Source organism: Typopeltis vanoorti, chromosome 24 (genome assembly GCF_054136105.1).
Source record: "Typopeltis vanoorti isolate ZY-2024b chromosome 24, IOZ_Tvanoo_1.0, whole genome shotgun sequence".
NCBI lineage: Eukaryota > Metazoa > Arthropoda > Arachnida > Uropygi > Thelyphonidae > Typopeltis > Typopeltis vanoorti.
This window is the reverse complement of record NC_143572.1, coordinates 73,872,144-73,892,445: the sequence shown is the minus strand read 5'-3', so window position 1 is coordinate 73,892,445 and position 20,302 is coordinate 73,872,144. Positions and strand designations below refer to the sequence as shown.

Below are 20,302 nucleotides of genomic sequence, written 5' to 3'. Positions count from 1 at the left end.
CTCAAAATACATTCTTAATGAATAGGTGAGGTCAGAGCCGGATAATTTCAGAGATAGCAGCGAAAAAAAAGATAGGCTTTCATTATTTTTATTAGAGTTTTTTACTTCAAATTACACAATGTAAAGTAAGCCTATGGGTAATTTGCAGTTGTGGAATTTGTACTTAAAAACATAATATTTTAGTATAGTTATAGTAGTTCTTAGTTCTTTATTATTATTATATTACACCCTCCATGGAGTCGACAGACTCATCATGGGAGGTTCATTCAACTGACAACATATTTATCATACAGAATCTTAAAATCCTTAACACTCCTGACATTAAAAACACATTCTGGTAATGCATTCCAACCACTGACAATTCTCCATGTAAAAATCTACTCCTCATACCCTTCTTCGCCATACTTTTACATAACTTCCAGGAATGACCTCTGATTCTTCCCCTCTCACCTTCTACTCTTTTTATAATCCCCTCTGGATTAATCTGATAAAATCCTCTCACTAACTTAAATGTCTCTATTATATTACCTCTCTTCTTTTTATCAACCAAACTCTGCAATCCACATCTCTTCAACCTCTCTCCATAGCCAGCATTCCAGTCCCGATATTGTCTTAGTCACTTGCCTTTGGACCCTCTCCACTGTCTCCACATCAAATTGAAAACCAGGTTACCAGATCTGAACACAACAGGAATTAAAATCTCTTTGCAAAGTATGTGAATAATGATGGCAGCTGCAGCCCAATGGCATATCACTAAGTCCTCTCCTATTTAAGGACTATATTTTACATAGCATAGTACGGTATTTTGTGGTATATGTCATGCTTATGGCATGTATGCATCCTGACAGTTAGATATGTAGCAGGTGAGAGAGAGAGAGAGAGAGCGGGGAGTACATATGTGTAAAATGTAGAAAATGGGAAGAACTTTGTGATTTAGAGATTAGTATAAGGACCCTGGCAGTGTTACATCAGAAATGGGAGAATACTGACTGAGAGAGACCAGTAGCATGCTCGAGGGTAAGGATAATGAGCGGAATGCAAATGAAAAAATAAAAGTAGGGAGTATGGTAAGTTTAAAGCATTGCGAAGTTTTCAAAGATGGTGTTAATTGTAAGGATGAATGGTGAGAAAGATAGGTAATTTGCAAAGAGAGAGAGAGATCTGCTGAAAGAGGAAGTGGAATGTCTCAGGAATGAGTCGAGAAACATGAAAGAAGATATCTGCAAATGACAAATACAAAGTGAGTCAGAGTAGGGGTAAGAGAATTATGGAATTGGTAGAAGAGGAGAGAATAGGAGAACCAGTAAAAGAGAAGGAATGAGAAAAATGCAAGAGAGTGCTGGAACAGGGATGGAGAAACCCCAGGACAACAGGTAAGTAGGGGAATAAAGAAAGAAAGTGTTAGAGGAGAGAGAGAGAGAGAGTGAAGGATGCAGGTGAGCAAGGAAGAAACAGAGTGGTAAGAGTTGTGATGTATGAAGATTTCATGACCTGTGGTGTGCAAGATAGATAGAATGCCTGAGGAGTGTCTGCCTGGAGGAATGATAGAAAGTGTGGTTGTGGCAATTAAGCAAGGTGAAAGGGTGGATGAGATGATTGTGGGCATGAATGACATGAGAGGAGGTGCGAATCAGGTGGCAAGATATCTGAGGTTCATGCTTGAGGTTGTACAGAAGAAGACTGAGAGATGGAAGATAGTGAGTGTGTTGCCTGGGTATGATAATGCAGAGCTGCAGAGGACATCAATAATGAATAGTATAATAGCCAGAATGTGTCGAAAGAGAAGCTTGGAGTACATAGATGCTTGGAGGGCATTTGAAGACAGAAAGGAACTGTATGAGAGAGAGAGAGAGATGGCTTGCATTTGAATGAGGAATGAAGAAGGATGCAGGCATTTGGAGAGAATGTTGTTCACTGAACGAGTCAGTGTGTTACAACAGGGAAACTACAATCATCAGGGTGGATGGCAACAGGGGTGGACTTGTGGGAATAGACGCTTGGGAGAAGGGGGGGGGGTGGAATACATCGAGTAATGCTAAATCCAGTGAAGTCTGGAGGGGATAAGGCACAGAAAGAGTGACAATACCTTGATTCGTTATATTAATGCCAGGAGTATCCAGAATAAAGGAGATGAATTGGTAGCGCTGATAGCATCAGCCTGTTCAAAGATTATTGAGATTTCTGAGATGTGGTTAGTGGAAGATGATATACTAACAGAAAAAGAATTAGCAGGGTACAGCATTTTTCGACAGGATAGAAAGGGAAAATGCGGTGGTGGAGTACTGTTTATGATAAGTGATGACCTATGTCCTCTCAAAGTGGAGGATTTGGAAGGCAATGGCACTAATGGTTTTGAAAGCATATGGTGTGAGATAGAGGTGGGCAGGAAAGGATATTTATGGGGGGTGTTGCTGTAAGCCAGGGAGCATAAAGGGTGAAGAGCAGGAGACATTTAGGCAGTTGAGCTTGGCGAATGCAAAAAAGAATGATTGTTATGGGAGATTTTAATTACAGCAGTATAAATTGGGAAGAGGAAACTGCATGTAGTAATAATGGAATGGAATTTCTAGAATTGTTGAGGGACAAATGTCTTTAGGCAACATATAGTAGAAGGAACATGAGGTTCAAGAGTTTTGGATTTGATCACAGCATCAGAAGAACTGATTATAATTGAAATGGTATCTCTGCCCCAGTTGAAGAAAGTGACCATGTGATTTTGACTTGGAAGATGAATAGACATGCAGAAGTATCAAAGAGAAAGGAATGCATGTGGAATTATAATGCATGTGATTATAATAATCATGTGCCTTAGTCTTAGATATCAACTGGAGGGCAGTTCCATGGAGGGAGGAATTGGAAGGGTTAGATATCATTAGTGCTTGGGAACTTGTGAAGGAATATTTATTAGCAGCAATAGCAAACTGTACACTGCGAGAGAAGAGAATACAAATTGGTGTAAAGTGGATGACAAACAATATCAAACAGGAACTGCAAGTAAAAAAGAGGTTATGGAATAGATATAAGGAAAGAGGTGGAGAGCAGATACATGCAGAATATAAAACTCAGGCCAGGAGAGTGACTAGTATGGTAAGGAAGGCAAAATTGGAATATGAGAAGAGATTCATCCTGGGATCTAAAGAAAATCCTAAGGAATTTTTCAGCCATGTGGCCAGTATTAGAAGAAATGATTGTGTAAGAATGAAATTGTTCTTTACTAAAATAAAGAGCCATAAGGCTTCAGTTCAGTGATGCAAAATTATATAAATCAAGTGGATATTAAATCCAGCATTATTTCAAAGCCGAATATAGAAGCTATGAAAGTTTTATAAAGAAGTTGATCAGAGAGAGAGCTTACGGGAATATACTCACCAGCATTCACAAGTTGCCCTAGTGCAGACCATACAGAAGACACAAGTGCTTGCCCAAGTGTCAATATATTTGCCTTTTATTTCTGGATTTAATATCCACTTGATTTATATAAAACTGAAGCCTTTTTACTGTTTATTTTAGTAAATACTTTACGCACCGACCGAGAGTTCGCTTACGAAAAATACACCTCTCCAACACTTCGAGTCCCTTAGTACTGAAAGAGAATTTTTGCTCTCTTAAAGTTTCTGCTTGGTCTCTGAGGAGAACCAACCAGTTTGAAAAGCTGTCAGGCCAGTGAAACCTTATCAAATGGATCAATAAAAGATGAATATATGGATGCTTGGGCATGTGATCTTCTATATGGTCCGTGGCAGGGCAACTTGTGAATGCTGACGAGTGTATTCCCATAAGCTCCCTGGCCAATTTCTTTATGAAACTTTCATAGTTTCTAAATTCAGATTGAATTTATGCTGGATTTAATATCTACTTGATTTATATAATAATGACATTGTTTGATAAAAATCGGAATAGAGTGACTGATGCAAAGAGTGGAGTTGTTCAATGAACACTTTATTGGGGTATTTCATCCTGGAGAAGTAGGTTTTAATATTAGATGGTTAGGACAGGTTCAAGGTTTAGAAGTGCAAGAAGAGAGTGTGTTTCAGATATTAAGTACTCTGGATGTCAATAAAGCGGTGGGACTGGATGGAATGTCACCATGGGGTTTTGAGAGAATGTGGAAGAGAACTGACAGCTTCCTTGACCTGGCTTTTCAATGAAAGCATGGCCAAGGGAAAGGTACCCAAAGAGTGGAAGGAGGGTAAGATAATGCCATTGCATAAGGGTAGTAGCAGACTGGAAGTGTCAAACTATAGACCAGTTTGTGTTTCATCAGTAGTTGTTAAGTTCTTGGAGAAATGTGGTATCCTAACAAATGCCTTTGACACGGTACCACAAGATAAGCTGTTATTTAAGTTGCAGCATATGGATTTAGATGTCAGGTTAGTGAACTGAATTTGGGATTGGCTATCTGATATGTATCAGAGAGTTGTGTATGGGACAGCAGTATTAAGGAGACAGAAGGTTATAAGTGGGGTCCCACAGAGCTCAGTACTGGGTCCTGTATTGTTTAACTTTTATATCAATGACACTGTCAATGGACTGCATGGGGATATTCAGTTATTTGCAGATGATGTGAAGCTGGGAAGGTTTATTAGTAGTGCAGATGTGGTAATCCTGCAAGAAGATTTGAATAAACTGAACAGATAGGTAAATGAATGGGGGATTCAGTTTAATTCAGCTAAATGTAAAGTCTTGAAGTTTGGGATAAATCAATGGGATGTTGTATACTCCTCTGTTGGATGAACTATACTAGAGGAAATGGGGAGGCAAAGGATCTGGAGGTGATATAGTACGCCAACAGATACGAGACCCTTCGACACTTCTGCGCATGTCAACAGAAGGAGAATCCATACCGATAATAGGGTAATCAATCCGTATTGTGGGATGAGTTGTTTATTATTAAACATTGGAAAATTAACTTCTCTTTCATGATCATTGTAGTTTATAAAGTGGTAACTATTTTGTTTATATAACAGCTGGAAAATTTTACCTATAAAGCACGTGATTTCGTGTGTTGTTGACCAATTCGTTCATCGCCTTATTTCTTTCTCCCACTCAACATGAACTGACTCTTCTTGACAGTCTTCCACCAAGAGCTCTCCATTCTGTGGTCTGACTATAACTGATAGAAACCGTGCTAAACTGCAAGGATAAGAGTTGTCATTCCATTGTATAAAGTCCTAATCAGATTACACTTGGAATATTGTTCTCAAATTTGGTCCCAGGATTTGACAAGGATAAATTAACCATGCAGAGCACATACTAACATTGCATCTGAGCTGTATAATGTTATTCTTCTTATTATTATTAAGAGAGACCTCCAGGGGGTCAGAGACTCATCGAGGGAGGCCACATACTATACACACCAGGTATCATACTTATTCTTGAATTTATTCACGCTGCTTGCACTTACAACATCCAAAGGCAATCCCTTCCAATCATGCACCATGCTCTGAGATAAAACTCTAGCCCTCACACCCGTCTTAGCAGCATTCATTCTCAGCTTCCAAGGATGCCCTCCCGTCCTTTCCCCACCGTCCATAAATTGAAAAATTCCTCAATTGAAATCCTGTATGACCCTTTCAGAAGTTTGTAATAAGTCTCAATCATATCACTCCTCTTTCTTCTGTTTACTAGTGTCTGCAGTCTACAAATTCTCAATCTATCTTCATAATCAGTATTCTACAATCCTGATATCATTTTTAATACTCTCCTTTGCATTCTCTCCAATATATCAGAATCACAACAGAAACCAGGAAGCCAGACCTTTACACGCAAATCCAAGCGACGTCTTATCAAGGCCTTGTAAAGAGACAAAATAACATCCTTATCTTTACATGTGAATGTTCGTTTCAGCATTGCAATTATCTTTTCAGTTGTATTTGCAATCTTTGCCACATGGCCCCTGAACTTGAACTTCCTATCTATTAACACTCCAAGATCCTAGCCTCATCAGTTTCTTCTAGCCTAATCCCACCAATATAACATGACATTGGATATCTAATCATGCCAAAGTGAATGACTTTACATTTACTGTCATTGAACTGACATCCATTTTCCAATGCCCACAATTCCAGCCTATTCAAATCATTCTGCAAAGACTGCATATCAGCAGATATAGTACCAAAAGTGACAGCGTGTTTTGACGAACAGTCGGAAAATGAGTTTCAAACAGAGAGCTGCGATTGACTTTTGTGTTAAACTTGGTAAACGTTTTACAGAAACACATCAAATGCTTCAAAAAGCATACAGTGATGAATGCTTATCCCGTACTCAAGTTTACGAGTGGTTTAAGTGATTTCAAAGTGGTCGTGAGACGCTTGAGGATGACGAAAAGCCAGGCCGTCCAAAAACTGGACTGAGCAAAGTTAACATCCAAAAAGTGCGTGATTTCATCAAAGAAAATCCAAAATCGTCTGTGAAATTGATTGAAGATGAATTGGGGATTACAAAATCAACTGTGCACCAACATTTCGACAGAGAGTCTGGGCCTTTGTAAACTGAATTCGCGATTTGTTCCCTACAAGTTGACCGATGACCAAAAAATGTATCGGATTGAATTCTGCAAGGACCTCATTAAAACCGCACATAAGGACTCAAACTTCCTTGAAATGATCGTTACTGGTGACGAAACGTGGTGTTTTGAGTAAGAGCCTGAAATAAAGCAACAGAATGCTGAGTGACCACCAGAAGATGGGCATTTGAAAAAAAGTCGCTTGGAGAAGTCAAAAGTAAAGACAATGCTGATTTGTTTCTACGGTTCCAAGGGCATTATCCAAAAAGAATTCATTCCGCCTCGCCAAACGGTCAATGGTGAGTTTTATCTCGAAGTTTTGAAGCAATTGATTGTGAGAATTCGTCGCATACGGCATGAATATCGTGATGCATGCAGCTGGCCACTTTTGCACGATAATGCCCCATCTCATCGTTCTAACATTGTGAGACAGTTTTTGAGCAAAAACGAAGTTTGTGTGTTGGATCACTTGCCGTATTCACCTGATTTAGCACCCTCTGATTTCTTTCTCTTCCCCCCGACTTCATTTGCTGATGAAAAAAAGCGATACGACACCACTGAAAATGTTCAAGAGGCAGTAACCATGACCCTCATTTAACGAATCAATCCAATTCAGCTGAACCATGCCAAATGCTTTATCAAAGCTGAGGGAGAGTATATTGATTAAAATAAATTATTTGAATGATTATAATTGGGCTGTGTTTTATTTTCTATCAAAAGTTCGGTTTCTTTTTGAACAGAGGGTGTATAACGCAAACCCATTTTCTCCAATTTATGCAACAGTCTACCATGCTTCTAGTAGAAAGGCTTAAACGTTGGTCAGACATAACTGGTAATTAGTTTACGGAATTAACAACGCATATAAAGTATATTAATTAAAGGTAACTTTAATGAATAACCTCTATATTTCGGAAAAGTCACATTGCCATCTTCAGGAACATAAAGATATGGTATGTGCACGCAGGCACTAACACAAGCAAATGAGGAAGAAAGCAAGAAACTAATATTGTTCCTACAGTCCTAATGGTGCCCTCTAGCGAGCTAATTTGGTAGTCTTGGCAGTTGGGCTGAAGTTCTCATAATGTAAGTCTCCCAAATTTGGGGTAGTTTCATGCACCCAAATTTGTTGAGGTTAGGAACGTTTTTTAGAGCTGCTGAAGATTCTTTGAATAATCTTTCGTATTTAAACTTGCTGCGATGAATTATTTTTGTTTTCTTCCAACGAATTTTATGGTGGGTATCTAAGGCATGGTCTGCCAGCCCAGAGCGGCTGTACTGGTGAAACTGGATGTAGTCTTGGTGTTCTGAAATCCTGATATTTGTTGTTCTGCCTGTTTGGCCAAAGTAGGACAATTTACAGCTGCAAGGGACCTGGTATACACCAGGTAGGTCTAGGGAAAGTGGTTGGTCTTTGGTAGAGCGGATAAGGGATGCCAACTTTTTATATGGTCTGTAACAGGAAGTAAGGTCATATTTTTTGAGGATATTGGTTATTTTCTCAGAGGTGCCCTGGATGTAGGGGATGGTGATAGACTTGGTGTAATCTTTATTGTGGAGGGGAGGAGGGGGATTGTGGTTTACTGGTTTTAGTATTTTTTGGATTTTTTTGGGGTTATAGCCATTGGCTAAGAAAGTGTTGAGGATGTGGTTTAGTTTAGTAGTTAGGGCCTTGTCATCTGAGCAGATTAATTTTGCCCTGTTATATAGTGTTTTTATTACCCCATATTGTTGTGAGGGGGGGGGGGACTGCTGGTGAATGTATCTGCCAGTATGGGTGGGTTTTCTGTGAACAGAGAAAACCAAAGATCCATCAAGCTGGCGGGTGATTAAAGTGTCTAGGAAGGGGAGGGTGTTGTTTTCCTCTTTTTCTAAGGTGAACTGGACTCTGGGGTGTTGGTTGTTTAAGTGTGTTAGACACTTTAATCACCCGCCAGCTTGATGGATCTTTGGTTTTCTCTGTTCACAGAAAACCCACCCATACTGGCAGATACATTCACCAGCAGTCCCCCCCCCCTCACAACAATATGGGGTAATAAAAACACTATATAACAGAGCAAAATTAATCTGCTCAGATGACAAGGCCCTAACTACTGAACTAAACCACATCCTCAACACTTTCTTAGCCAATGGCTATAACCCCAAAAAAATCCAAAAAATACTAAAACCAGTAAACCACAATCCCCCTCCTCCCCTCCACAATAAAGATTACATCAAGTCTATCACCATCCCCTACATCCAGGGCACCTCTGATGAAAATAACCAATATCCTCAAAAAATATGACCTTACTTCCTGTTACAGACCATATAAAAAGTTGGCATCCCTTATCCGCTCTACCAAAGACCAACCACTTCCCCTAGACCTACCTGGTGTATACCAGGTCCCTTGCAGCTGCAAATTGTCCTACTTTGGCCAAACAGGCAGAACAACAAATATCAGGATTTCAGAACACCAAGACTACATCCGGTTCCACCAGTACAGTTGCTCCGGGCTGGCAGACCATGCCTTAGATACCCACCATAAAATTCGTTGGAAGAAAACAAAAATAATTCATCGCAGCAAGTTTAAATACGAAAGATTATTCAAAGAATCTTCAGCAGCTCTAAAAAACGTTCCTAACCTCAACAAATTTGGGTGCATGAAACTACCCCAAATTTGGGAGACTTACATTATGAGAACTTCAGCCCAACTGCCAAGACTACCAAATTAGCCCGCAGAGGGCAACATTAGGACTTTAGGAACAATATTAGTTTCTTGCTTTCTTCCTCATTTGCTTGTGTTAGTGCCTGCATGTACATACCATATCTTTATGTTCCTGAAGATGGCAATGTGACTTTGCCGAAATATAGAAGTTATTCATTAAAGTTACCTTTAATTAATATACTTTATATGCGTTGTTAATTCCGTAAACTAATTACCAGTTAAGTCTACCATGCTGTATTCTGTCAAAAGCCTTAGCAAAGTCCAAAAGTATCATGATATATCCATGTGGGCATATATGAGAATGGGCAACTAGACATTAAGATTTATTTGTGCCTATGGTCCCACAGAAGGTTTAACTAAGGTAGAAGTGGAGGAATTTTTTGAGGCTTTAGAGAAAGTAACTGACACAATGAAAAAGGAAAAGTTGGTCCTTGTTGGGAATCTAAATAGCAGAGTAAGAAATGATTGTCAGACATACAAAAATATTTTGGGAAAATTTGGGAGAAAAGAGCAAAGCTAATAATAATGGCAAATACCTGTTGGATTTCTGCTCAGGACATGGACTGGTTATTACTAACGCAATGTTCCAAAATAAAAATGTGCACACAAATTCACATGGAGAGAAGAGGCAAGGAATTAGAAAAGTCTCATTGACTATGTTATTGTTGATGATAATGTTTTCTCCATGGTGCAGGACACTAGAGTGTACAGAGGATTTGAAATTGGAAGTGACCACCATTTAGTCTTGAGCAGGATAAAATTGAATTTCATATTGAAAAGAAGAACATGTAAGAAAGTTTTAAAGCGAATAAAAGTTGAGCAGCTCTCAGTTGAACTGCAGACTAAAATACACAAATATTATTCAAGAAAAAATGAAAGAGTTTGAGAACAAGAACCAAACCTCAGAGATTCAGTGGCAAGTTTGAAGAAAACACTGATTGATTCAGCCAGAGAGGCAAGCGGTGAGGTTGTCTGCAAGGATAGAAAAATCAGAACTCCAAGGTGGACACAGGAAGTTAAAGAGGCAGTGAAGGAAAAGAAGAAAGCATATCAAACGTTTCTGGCAAATAAGTCAGCTTGTGCTCTTAGAAAATACAGAGACAAATGTAAGAAAGCTAAACACTGTGTGAAACGAGCTAAACGAGACAAAAGTCATGGGAGGACTTTGGTAAGAACATAAAAAATAAATATCAAGAAGGTGGTAAGATATTCTGGAAGTTATCAAAGAAACTCAGAAATGGAGGAAAGAGTGTTGTTAAAGGAATTAGAGATGATAATGGTGACAGAAAACAGTAGAAAAAAGATATCCTTGAAGTATGGAGTAATTACTTGTGGCTGCACTAAATAGTTCAGAAAACCTGGACAGTGGGATGAATTCCAGATGATTGGAGTAGAGCTCTTATAGCGCCCATATATTATAAGGGAAATAAAACTGAATGTGAGAATTACAGAGGTATTTCTCTACTGAGTGTTGTTTCTGGTAATATATTGGTTGAGAAAAATTGTGGAAGAGAAGCTTGGTGAAGAACAAGCTGGATTCAGGCCAAATAGAGGCTGTCAGTATCAGATTTTCACTTTATGACAGATACTTGAGAAATCATGGAAATATAACAAAGATCTGTATTTAAGTTTTGTAGATCTGGAAAAGGCATATACAAGGTGCCGAGGAGAGAAGCTATTCAAAATGCTACAGTTATATGGTGTCAATGGGGCATTATATCACGCAATACTTAGTCTCTATTTGAGCTGTAAGCTCTTTGCTTAATGTGGATGATGTTATACTTCTAAATAAATCTGCAAGAATTCCTGATTAAATTGAATAACTTCTGTAATAGATATGGTATGAAGATCAGCATTAAAAAGACAAAGATAATGAAAATAGACAGAAACTTGGAGATGTTAATCTCAGCTCTTTGCTTTATGTGGATGATGTCATACTTCTAAATAAATCTGCAAGAATCCCTGATTAAATTGAATAACTGCTGTAATAGATATGGTATGAAGGTCAGCATTAAAAAGACAAAGATAATGAAAATATACAGAAACTTTGAAAATATCAACTGCATGGTGAATGGAGAAACTATAGAACAAGTAAAACATTTCAGCTACTTAGGTACGATTTTTAATGAAGATGGTAAATTAAATATGGAAATAGACAACAGAATCAACAAAGCTGGTATGGTAGGAAGTCAATTGAATAAATTCATATGGAATAAGAGAGAAATTAGTCGGAACACTAAATTAGTGTATATACAAGACAGTGTTCAAACCAGTTTTAACTTATGGATCTGGGAGCCGGGTCAGAAGTAAACACTTGACCAAAGACTAGAGACCGCAGATATGAGTGTCCTGAGAAAGATTAGGGATATGAACAGATGGCATCAATGACAATATCATATATTAAAAACAAGGATATTAGGAAAGAACTTAACATTGTTAGTATATCCATAAATTCAATGTTTGTCATTGTCTATGAGCATGGTATTTTTACTGCAGCAATAGCAAAATTAAATTCTTTGCTTAGAATTTTGATTTCATTGTCCAGACGTCTATAATCTGACAAGTTATGAATCACCTCTTTGAAGAAGCTTCTGAAGAATTTTCTTCCTAGCAAGATTGTCAAACTTCCTTATTCAACTTTTCTTATTTTCTTTAAATATTCTTAGTTCATTTTAGGCTGATAAGCACTCTATAAAGACCGAAATATCAGACCTGAACAGATTAGAAAGGTGACTATATGCTTTGAGTTAACCACACTTAAGTATCCTGCAGGCATTTTGTATATGCACCTTGGTAGTTTTATCTTCCATAAACTTTGACATGAATAATAGCAAAAGCTATGGAAATTTAAGCATGGAAATATACAGATACAGCTTCAGTAGTTTATGTTGTGTATATACCAATTTGTTTCTGCTGAACAAACCTAACTATTGCTGACAGCACTCTTAATTCTTAATAACTGTCAGCATTCTGAATTTTACTTCTCAATTTCATTCTTGCTCACTCCCTTACACACAGGCAGTTTTTTTTTTTTTTTCTGTATGTATGAAAAATAGTACAATTGGACTATGAAGATGAGGTTAAGAGTAATTTTCAAAGGCAGTAGACTTTTTCACATTTTTTTCACACCAATTTTTTTTAAATTTTTTTTTTAAATTTTTTTTTTTTAGCATGTCATCTATGATTTCTCAGTGGAAAGGCAGACACACTTTTACTATGAAAATGCTGTGTAGAGCATTACTACTACTATATACTTTTGTTTCATTTCAGCTCCAGTAATGAAGGATAATCACTAAATTTTCCTCTTGTTTTTAATATTGTGAGGCAAGGATGCCAAATGTTCAATTTAATTCAGGCTTGAAATATGTAGTGAATTAATTGGGTATAAATTCCACTTTCACTAATTCCTTCCACATCTGCAGGATCATAAGTGACTTGAAAAATAAAAATGGGATACTGCCACAGACTGCATGACAGAGATATGATACTTAAACTTTTCGCAGGTGGTTAATACTATCAGTGGCTAATGGTTAGATAACTGGGAAATCGGAAAATTTCTAAACTGGAATTTCTAAATTGGAAAACCTCTAAAGAAACCAAATGTAGAACTTTTTCAAACTGCAACAAGCCACCAATAAGTAAGACGGTGATCTTATACTGGGCAATGAAACTGATCTTCCATTTAATGGCATTCATAACTATCTATGAGTGAGATTGAAAAGCAGAATGGAGAATGACTCCATAACAAAGTCAAGTTGGGTTGTTGGTCTATGTTAGTACTGTATATAGAGTAGAAGCCTGGTATTACAGAAGATAGGAGGGATGCGTTAAATATTCTGTTTTGCTTGCTTCAGTATTCAACTGATTCAGAATGTTTTTCAGATATTCAGCCAGCCAAAGCAAAAAAATTCCTCTTACTCATGTCATAACAAACACAATGAATCAGGAAAAGCCCCCCCTTTATCTCACACCACTTCATACAAAGGTTTATTGCATTTGCATGGTGGGATGCTTAAGGGTCAAAGCTGTGTAACTAGGAGGAAATCTCCACGTAGCCTTTTAAGGAATGTGGACAACTAACCAGATCTTCAATCCTCACCTTCTTGAGGTGCACCCTGTTAGATATCTACCTAGATACTGAATGGAAGAAGATGGGCTGGCAGTTTGAAATTTAGCCAAGCAAACTGTATTCTTATTGGCTTAAACCACAATGTAAAATGATGGTATGGTACAATGTGACAGAATTTTATGGCAGCTGGGGCATTGCCCAGTTAAACAAGGCCTCCGTTGATTTCGTGAGAACCAGGGCAAACAGTGCAAAGTCAACTAATGGAACAAATCCCAACTCAACATCGGCAGAGCTCAATATTGAAACTAGCAAAGTACCAGATCAAAATAATAAGGGTGACTGAAACAAAGAAGACAAAAATAGGCGAGATCTTTCTAAGCAGCAAATATAAAATGTTATATTCAAGCAATGACAATCAGGGAAAATAGGGAGTAGCTATAATATTCTTGAATGGCAGGCAATATCAAGTAGTGATGTGGGCAAATATCAGAATGGGGAATTGAACAATGAGACTTATGGTCCCACAGAAGGTTCTACTAAGAAAGAAGTCAAGGAATTTTTGACTGACACAATGAAAAAGAAAAAGTTGGTTCTTGTTGAAGATCTAAACAAGAAAGTTTGAAATGATTACCAGACATATAGAAATCTTCTGGGAAAATTTGGAGAAAACTCGAAGCTAATATTAATGGTAAATGCCTGCTGGATTTCTTTTAAGGAAATGGACTAATTATTACTAACAAATATGTAGGTATAAAAGTTTAACAGTGGCTGCACTGGATAATTCAGTGGTCACAGAGCTGACTAGATAATTGGAGCACAGCTCTCACATAGTACCATCTATAAAAAGGGAAATAAAACTGAAGGTGAGAATTACAGAGGTATTTCCCTACTGAGTATTCCTGGTAAGATTTATACAAGTATACTTGAGAAACAGCTAATCAAAATTGTGCAAGGGAAGCTTGGTGAAAACAAGTTGGATTTAGGCAACAGAGTTTGTCAGGATCAGATTTTCACTTTAAGACAAATAGTTCAGAAATCTTGGGAATATTACAAGAATTTGTATTCAAGTTTGTTGATTGGGAAAATGCATACAACAAGGTGCCAAGAGGAAAGTTCTTCAAAACGCTACAGTTATATGGTGTAAATGGGACATTATATTGAGCAATACATAGTCTCTATTTAAGCTGTAAGTCAACAGTTAGAATTGAAGGGGGGGGGGGGTATAGGAAGATGGTTTCAGTTAAAATCAGGTGTGCGACAAGGGTGCACATTATCTCCACTGTTATAGTTCGCCGACCGATTAGAGATCCTTCGACACTTCTGCGCATGTCAGAAAAAGGAGAATCCATTCCAATAATAGGGTAATCAATGTGTCTTCTGGGATGAGTTTGTTTATTATTACAGGTCGGAAAATTTAGCTTTTCTTTTACGAACATTGCTGTTTTTAAAGTGTAACTATTTTGCTTGTATAAGAGTTGGAAAAATATACGTAGAGTATTAACAAAATTAAAAAAGGTATAGCATAAAACAAAAATTTAACTAAGTTTATTTTTAAGAAAGTTTTCTATAAAATAAAAATAATTATACAGAAAAATCAGAAATTTTTTCAAATGAACTTAGATATTCTAAACTTACAGTTGAGAGAACTGAGACACTTTAATGTCCTAAACCAGTGGTGGCGAACCTATGGCACGCCCGAGAATTTTGCTGGCACGTCAATGATTTACAGGTGATATCCTTTTATACGCTTATAAATTATTCAACCTTCTTTTTTAATTGTTACAATACGTACAAGTTAAATTTTATTTTGCAGGAGAGAGCAGCTATGAAGACGTGAATTCTATTGGTGCAGTATTAACAAAAGATCACGCGACCCAAAGACAAATGAAACAGACAATTTTTGAGTTGAAATGCTAATTCTCTTCAACCGAATTCCATAACATCTGCAACTGTCATAACAACATTCACTATATATTTCTTAGTTTTAAGACATTCACGATGGGGTGTCGTTTATCGTTCCCACAGAACTTCTCATTACCGGCAGGCTCAACTCACACAAGCATTATATGGCATGTTTCAATTCCTGGTAGAATTTTATTTGAAGTTGGTCTTTGTGATCTGTCATAATGACATGGAGAATTTCAAATGCAATCAAACAAACACTTATTTCATGTAATTGAAAAATTACATGAAATAAGTGTTTCATGTAATTTTTCAATTGACATGAAATTTAAAAAAAAATTTCATTAACATGAAATTACAGTATCTAACTAAAAATAGTTTTAGTTAGATACTGTGTTTCTGGGGCAACATATGGTTCTGCTTGCCTATACAGGGTAATTTCTGTGAGAGGGGACATGCACTTCATTAGTTAGGGCCGTTTTTATTCCAGCTGTCTCTAATTGCATTATTTGTGGAGAAATATATTACACAGATTGCAAAAGGCTCTGTACCTTATTCAGGGATAATAAAACAATTTATTTCTTGCATCTACAGTATATAATGGCTGTTGGGAAGGGCGTGTTGTTTTTTTATTTGGGAGGTATATATATGCAAAACCTCTTAATGTCTTTTTATGTAAAGTGAAATCAGGGGTGCCAATTATACGCGAGGGCAAGTTTTATTCGATGGTAAGAGTTCGCGGACAAGTCGGCATCCTTCTGCTGCTGCTTCCCCTGATCTGCTGACTTCTATGGTGAGTTACAATGCATAAATATTTTTCTCATTACCGTTTTTTTTTCTTTCTTTCAAACCAACATCATTAAAGTCAATTTAATAATACAATAATCGATTTTATACTGAATAATATTATAAATTTTTGGTGATCAGAATGGGATATGTCAATGAAACTTACCAGAAGTTAATTTAATGATGTTGGCCTGAGGAATATTGTAGCATTAGTCCTCTGATTGATAACTAATTTAAATGCATGCTTTTATATTTGTCAACATTGCTACACCGTATACATTAAGTGTATTAATACTTTTTATGATTATGCCATGATTAATTATTAATACTTATTTACTAAAATAAATAGCCAAAAGGCTTCACATCAGCGATACAAAATTATATAAATTAAGTGGGTATTAAATCCAACATTATTTTAAAGCCGACTACAGAAACTATATACGTTTTGTGCAAAATTTGACCAGAGATCTTACGGGAATACACTCGCCGCCATACTACGAGTTGCCCTAACCGTTAGAGCAACTGGTAGTATGGCGGCGAGTGTATTCCTGTAAGTTCGCTGGTCAAATTTCCCACGAAAATTCTATAGTTACTGTAGTCGGCTTTGAAATAATGTTGGATTTAATATCTGCTTAATTTATATAATATTAATAATTATGTTAGTTTAATGTATGAACTTTAAAAAAATAGGAACGGTATTTATGAGTAAGTTTGTTGGGACTGAGCCCTTTATTTTTTTTATTATTATTATTTTTCAATGTTATAGAAAAAGAATTGAGAACGACTGATCCTTAGGATTCCCTGACTTTTCTAATTACACGTGCATTCATTATGCATTTCGCACCACGCATCCGCCAGTAGGCAGCAGCGGCAAGTGCATTATTGTTGCGTATGTGCAGTGTTTTGTTTTTGCTACTGTAAATGGAAATTATAAAGAAAATTTAATTTAGGTATATAATAAAATGTTGATTTTTTTGAAACTATAAAAAATGCATTTGATTTAAGTTATGAATTATTTTGTTACAGTTCTACTGAACCTTTCTGGCGAAAATAAAAAACGAAAATTATCACAGTCAAGCAGCAGAGCCCCTTGAGAAAAGCAAGGACGAACAGAAAGAATTTATTGCTCGAGCAATTAAAAATAGGAATATCCAGTCAACAACCCTAATGAAATTTATCGGCAGTCGTTCAAATATAGCTGCTGCTAGTTTTTTGCCTCAAATGTAATTGCCAAACACAGGAAACCTTTTAGTTATGGGGAATATATAAAAGAAGCATGGTTAAAATGCGCACCAGTTCTCTTGAAAGATTTTGAAAACAAGGAAAAAATTATTCAAAGAATAAAAGATATGCCTTTGACTAGAAACACGGTGAAAGATAGAATCATAGAAATGGCTAAAAATATAACTCATCGGCAAAAAAACAGATATAAAATCTTCTGGTTTATTTTCTATTTGTCTTGATGAGAGTACTGATATAATAACTGGATCAGCTCGTTTAGCAATTTTTATTCATTATTGTGTTGGGAATAACATCAAAGAAGAATTGATAAGTTTAACATCATTAGCAACAACAATAAAAGGAATAGATATTTGCAACACAGTTGTAAATGTACTTGCTGAAAGAGATGTAGATCCCTCCAAAATTGTATCAGTAATACTGATGATGCTCGCAGTATGACTGGAGATGAAAATGGGTTCGTCAATTTATTTACCAAACATATTGGACATTCAGTTCTGGGTTTTTATTGTATTATACTTCAGCAAGTTTTATGCGCAAAGGCTAGTTTCAAGCCACTGGAAGATATGAGCATTGTAACAAAATTGGTCAATTTTATATCGGCTTGTGCTTTAAACAAAGCACATGCCGATATTTTATAGAAGTGAGGTAAACTCGGTGTACAATGGTTTACTTATGTACATCAACGTCTAATGGTTAAGTCATGGGAAAGTTCTTCAAAGATTTGTTGAGTGTTTAGATGAAGTCAGACTTTTTTTGCAAAATGAGAAAATCACTGAAAAATACAATCAATTAATGAACGTCGAATGGCTTTCAAAATTAATGTTTTTTAATGGTTTGTGTTTACGTTTAAATGAATTAAATGTTGAACTGCAAGGTGTTAACAAGACGATTATTGTCATGTTTGATTTAATCAAAGAATTTGAAGCTAAATTACCAATTTCTAATCGTGACGTTATTTCCCAATACCTTCCGATATTTTCCAAATACAAAAAAAAAAAAAAAAAAAAAAAATCAAGTTAAATTGACAAAAGAGTTTTCTACAGTTATTCAGTCGATAATCAATGAATTTTCTTCAAGATTTACGCAGTTCATCAGGCAATTTGCAGAGACATCAAAATTTATTTTGCATCTGGACACAACATCAACAGATAAACTCAATTTGGAAATTTTCAAGTGGCTGAATTTGGAAGATATAGAAATGCAATTAATAGATTTTCAATCTAGTTCTATATGGAAACAAAAGTTTATCGATTATTGGGCACAATTAAAAATACAGAAGAGGAAATATTGAGAACTTGGAATACCATTCCTGAAACCTTTTTGTTGTTTAAAAAAACTAGCGATGGCTATATTATCAATTTTCTCCTCTACATATGCTTGAGTGTCATTATTTTTCGAAATGAATTTTATAAAAGACAGTTTAAGAAATAGAATGACTGATGAATCTAGTTCCGCGTGTGTATTACTAAAAGTGACAAAATATGAACTGGATATAGAGCATTTGGCATTTAATGTACAACAGCAAAAATCTCATTAATAAATTGATATCGATAAATTAATAAAAGGTTGATATTGATTAGTATACGACAATATGTATGTCAAATTATGAGTTCATTTTTATCAAATTGAAATTCTATGTTAATTTTTAAACTTGTCTCAATAAAATTCTGCAATTAATTTTGTCTTAATTAATGTTAATTAATTAGTGTTGTATTAAGTAGTTGCTGACGTGCCAGGCACGTCAGAAACTCAATTTGTAAACTTTTGGCATGCAGACATAAAAAGGTTCACCACCACTGTCCTAAACCGATTAATTATTTATGACTTGTGACTCTTTTAACAAACCCATGCAAAAAAAATGTTGGAAAAAAATACCATTATCAAATCCTTTTAATCTTCAGAGTCATCTGAATCGGTGTCCGAATCACCATCACTTTCACTTAAATTGATCGCCAAAGGTTTGCATAATTCATCGATAATTCCGTCTCTGTCCCAATACATATTTTTCAATGAGGTGTCATGAGAGCAATATTTTCCCCAGTTTTGAACTGTAATACTTTCAATTGCCTGTTCTGAAAGCTTAAAACGTTTCGGCATGTCAATATCCTCAGTTACATTGCGATGGCGAATGAAACTTTTCACTTCTGCCCAAACATACTCATCATCATCATCATCATCAAATTCCTGCCATGTACCCTCAAGGGGTGTACAGGATATGACAGTACTACATGAAAAAATTACATCATCACTAACTTCCTATCTACAATTTTCCTCCAAATCAGTCTGTTACTTGTCAAGACTCCAACATTATCAGATCTTATATTTCTATCGTCTAAGGCACTTTGTACCGTATCAATCCACCTATATCTTGGTCTTCCTCTGGGTCGTTTTCCTGCAAACCTGGCAGAGAACACTTGTTCTGCTAATCTTTCCTCTCCCGTTCTATTTAAGTGACCATACCATCTGAGATTAGCTCTGCTAACGCATTCCTGGATGCTGACAATGTCAAGTTCTTTCCTAATATCCTCATTTTTAATATGATATTGCCATTGATGCCATCTGTTCACGCCTCTAATCTTTCTCAGGACTCTCATATCTGCGGTCTCTAGTCTTTGGTCAAGTGTTTTTCTTCTGACCCAGCTCTCAGATCCATAAGTTAAAATTGGTTTGAACACAGTCTTGTATACAGCTAATTTAGTGTTCCGACTAATTTCTTTCTTATTCCATATGAATTTATTCAATTGACTTCCCACAATACCAGCTTTGCTGATTCTGTTGTCTATTTCTATATTTAGTTTACCATCTTCAGTAAAAATTGTGCCTAAGTAGCTGAAATGTTTTACTTGTTCCACCGGTTCTCCATTCACAACACAGTTGACATTTTCAATGATTCTGCCTATTTTCATTGTCTTTGTCTTTTTATTGCTGACCTTCATACCATATCTATTACAACAGCTATTCAATTTAGTCAGAGAATCTTGCAGACTTGTAGCGAATTTATTTAGAAGTATAACATCATCCGCATAAAGCAAAGAGCTGACATTAACATCTCCAATTTTGATATCAGGTTTAATACCACATTCCTTCATAATGTGAT

The 20,302-nt window shown here is 36.3% G+C and overlaps 1 protein-coding gene across 1 annotated transcript in view; it reads right to left on the bottom strand.

Moving 5' to 3' along the window:
- Positions 1 to 20,302, bottom strand: part of LOC150093409 (uncharacterized) — a 245,584-nt gene that overhangs the window by 37,469 nt on the left and 187,813 nt on the right. The gene's annotated exons all lie outside the window — the stretch shown is intronic.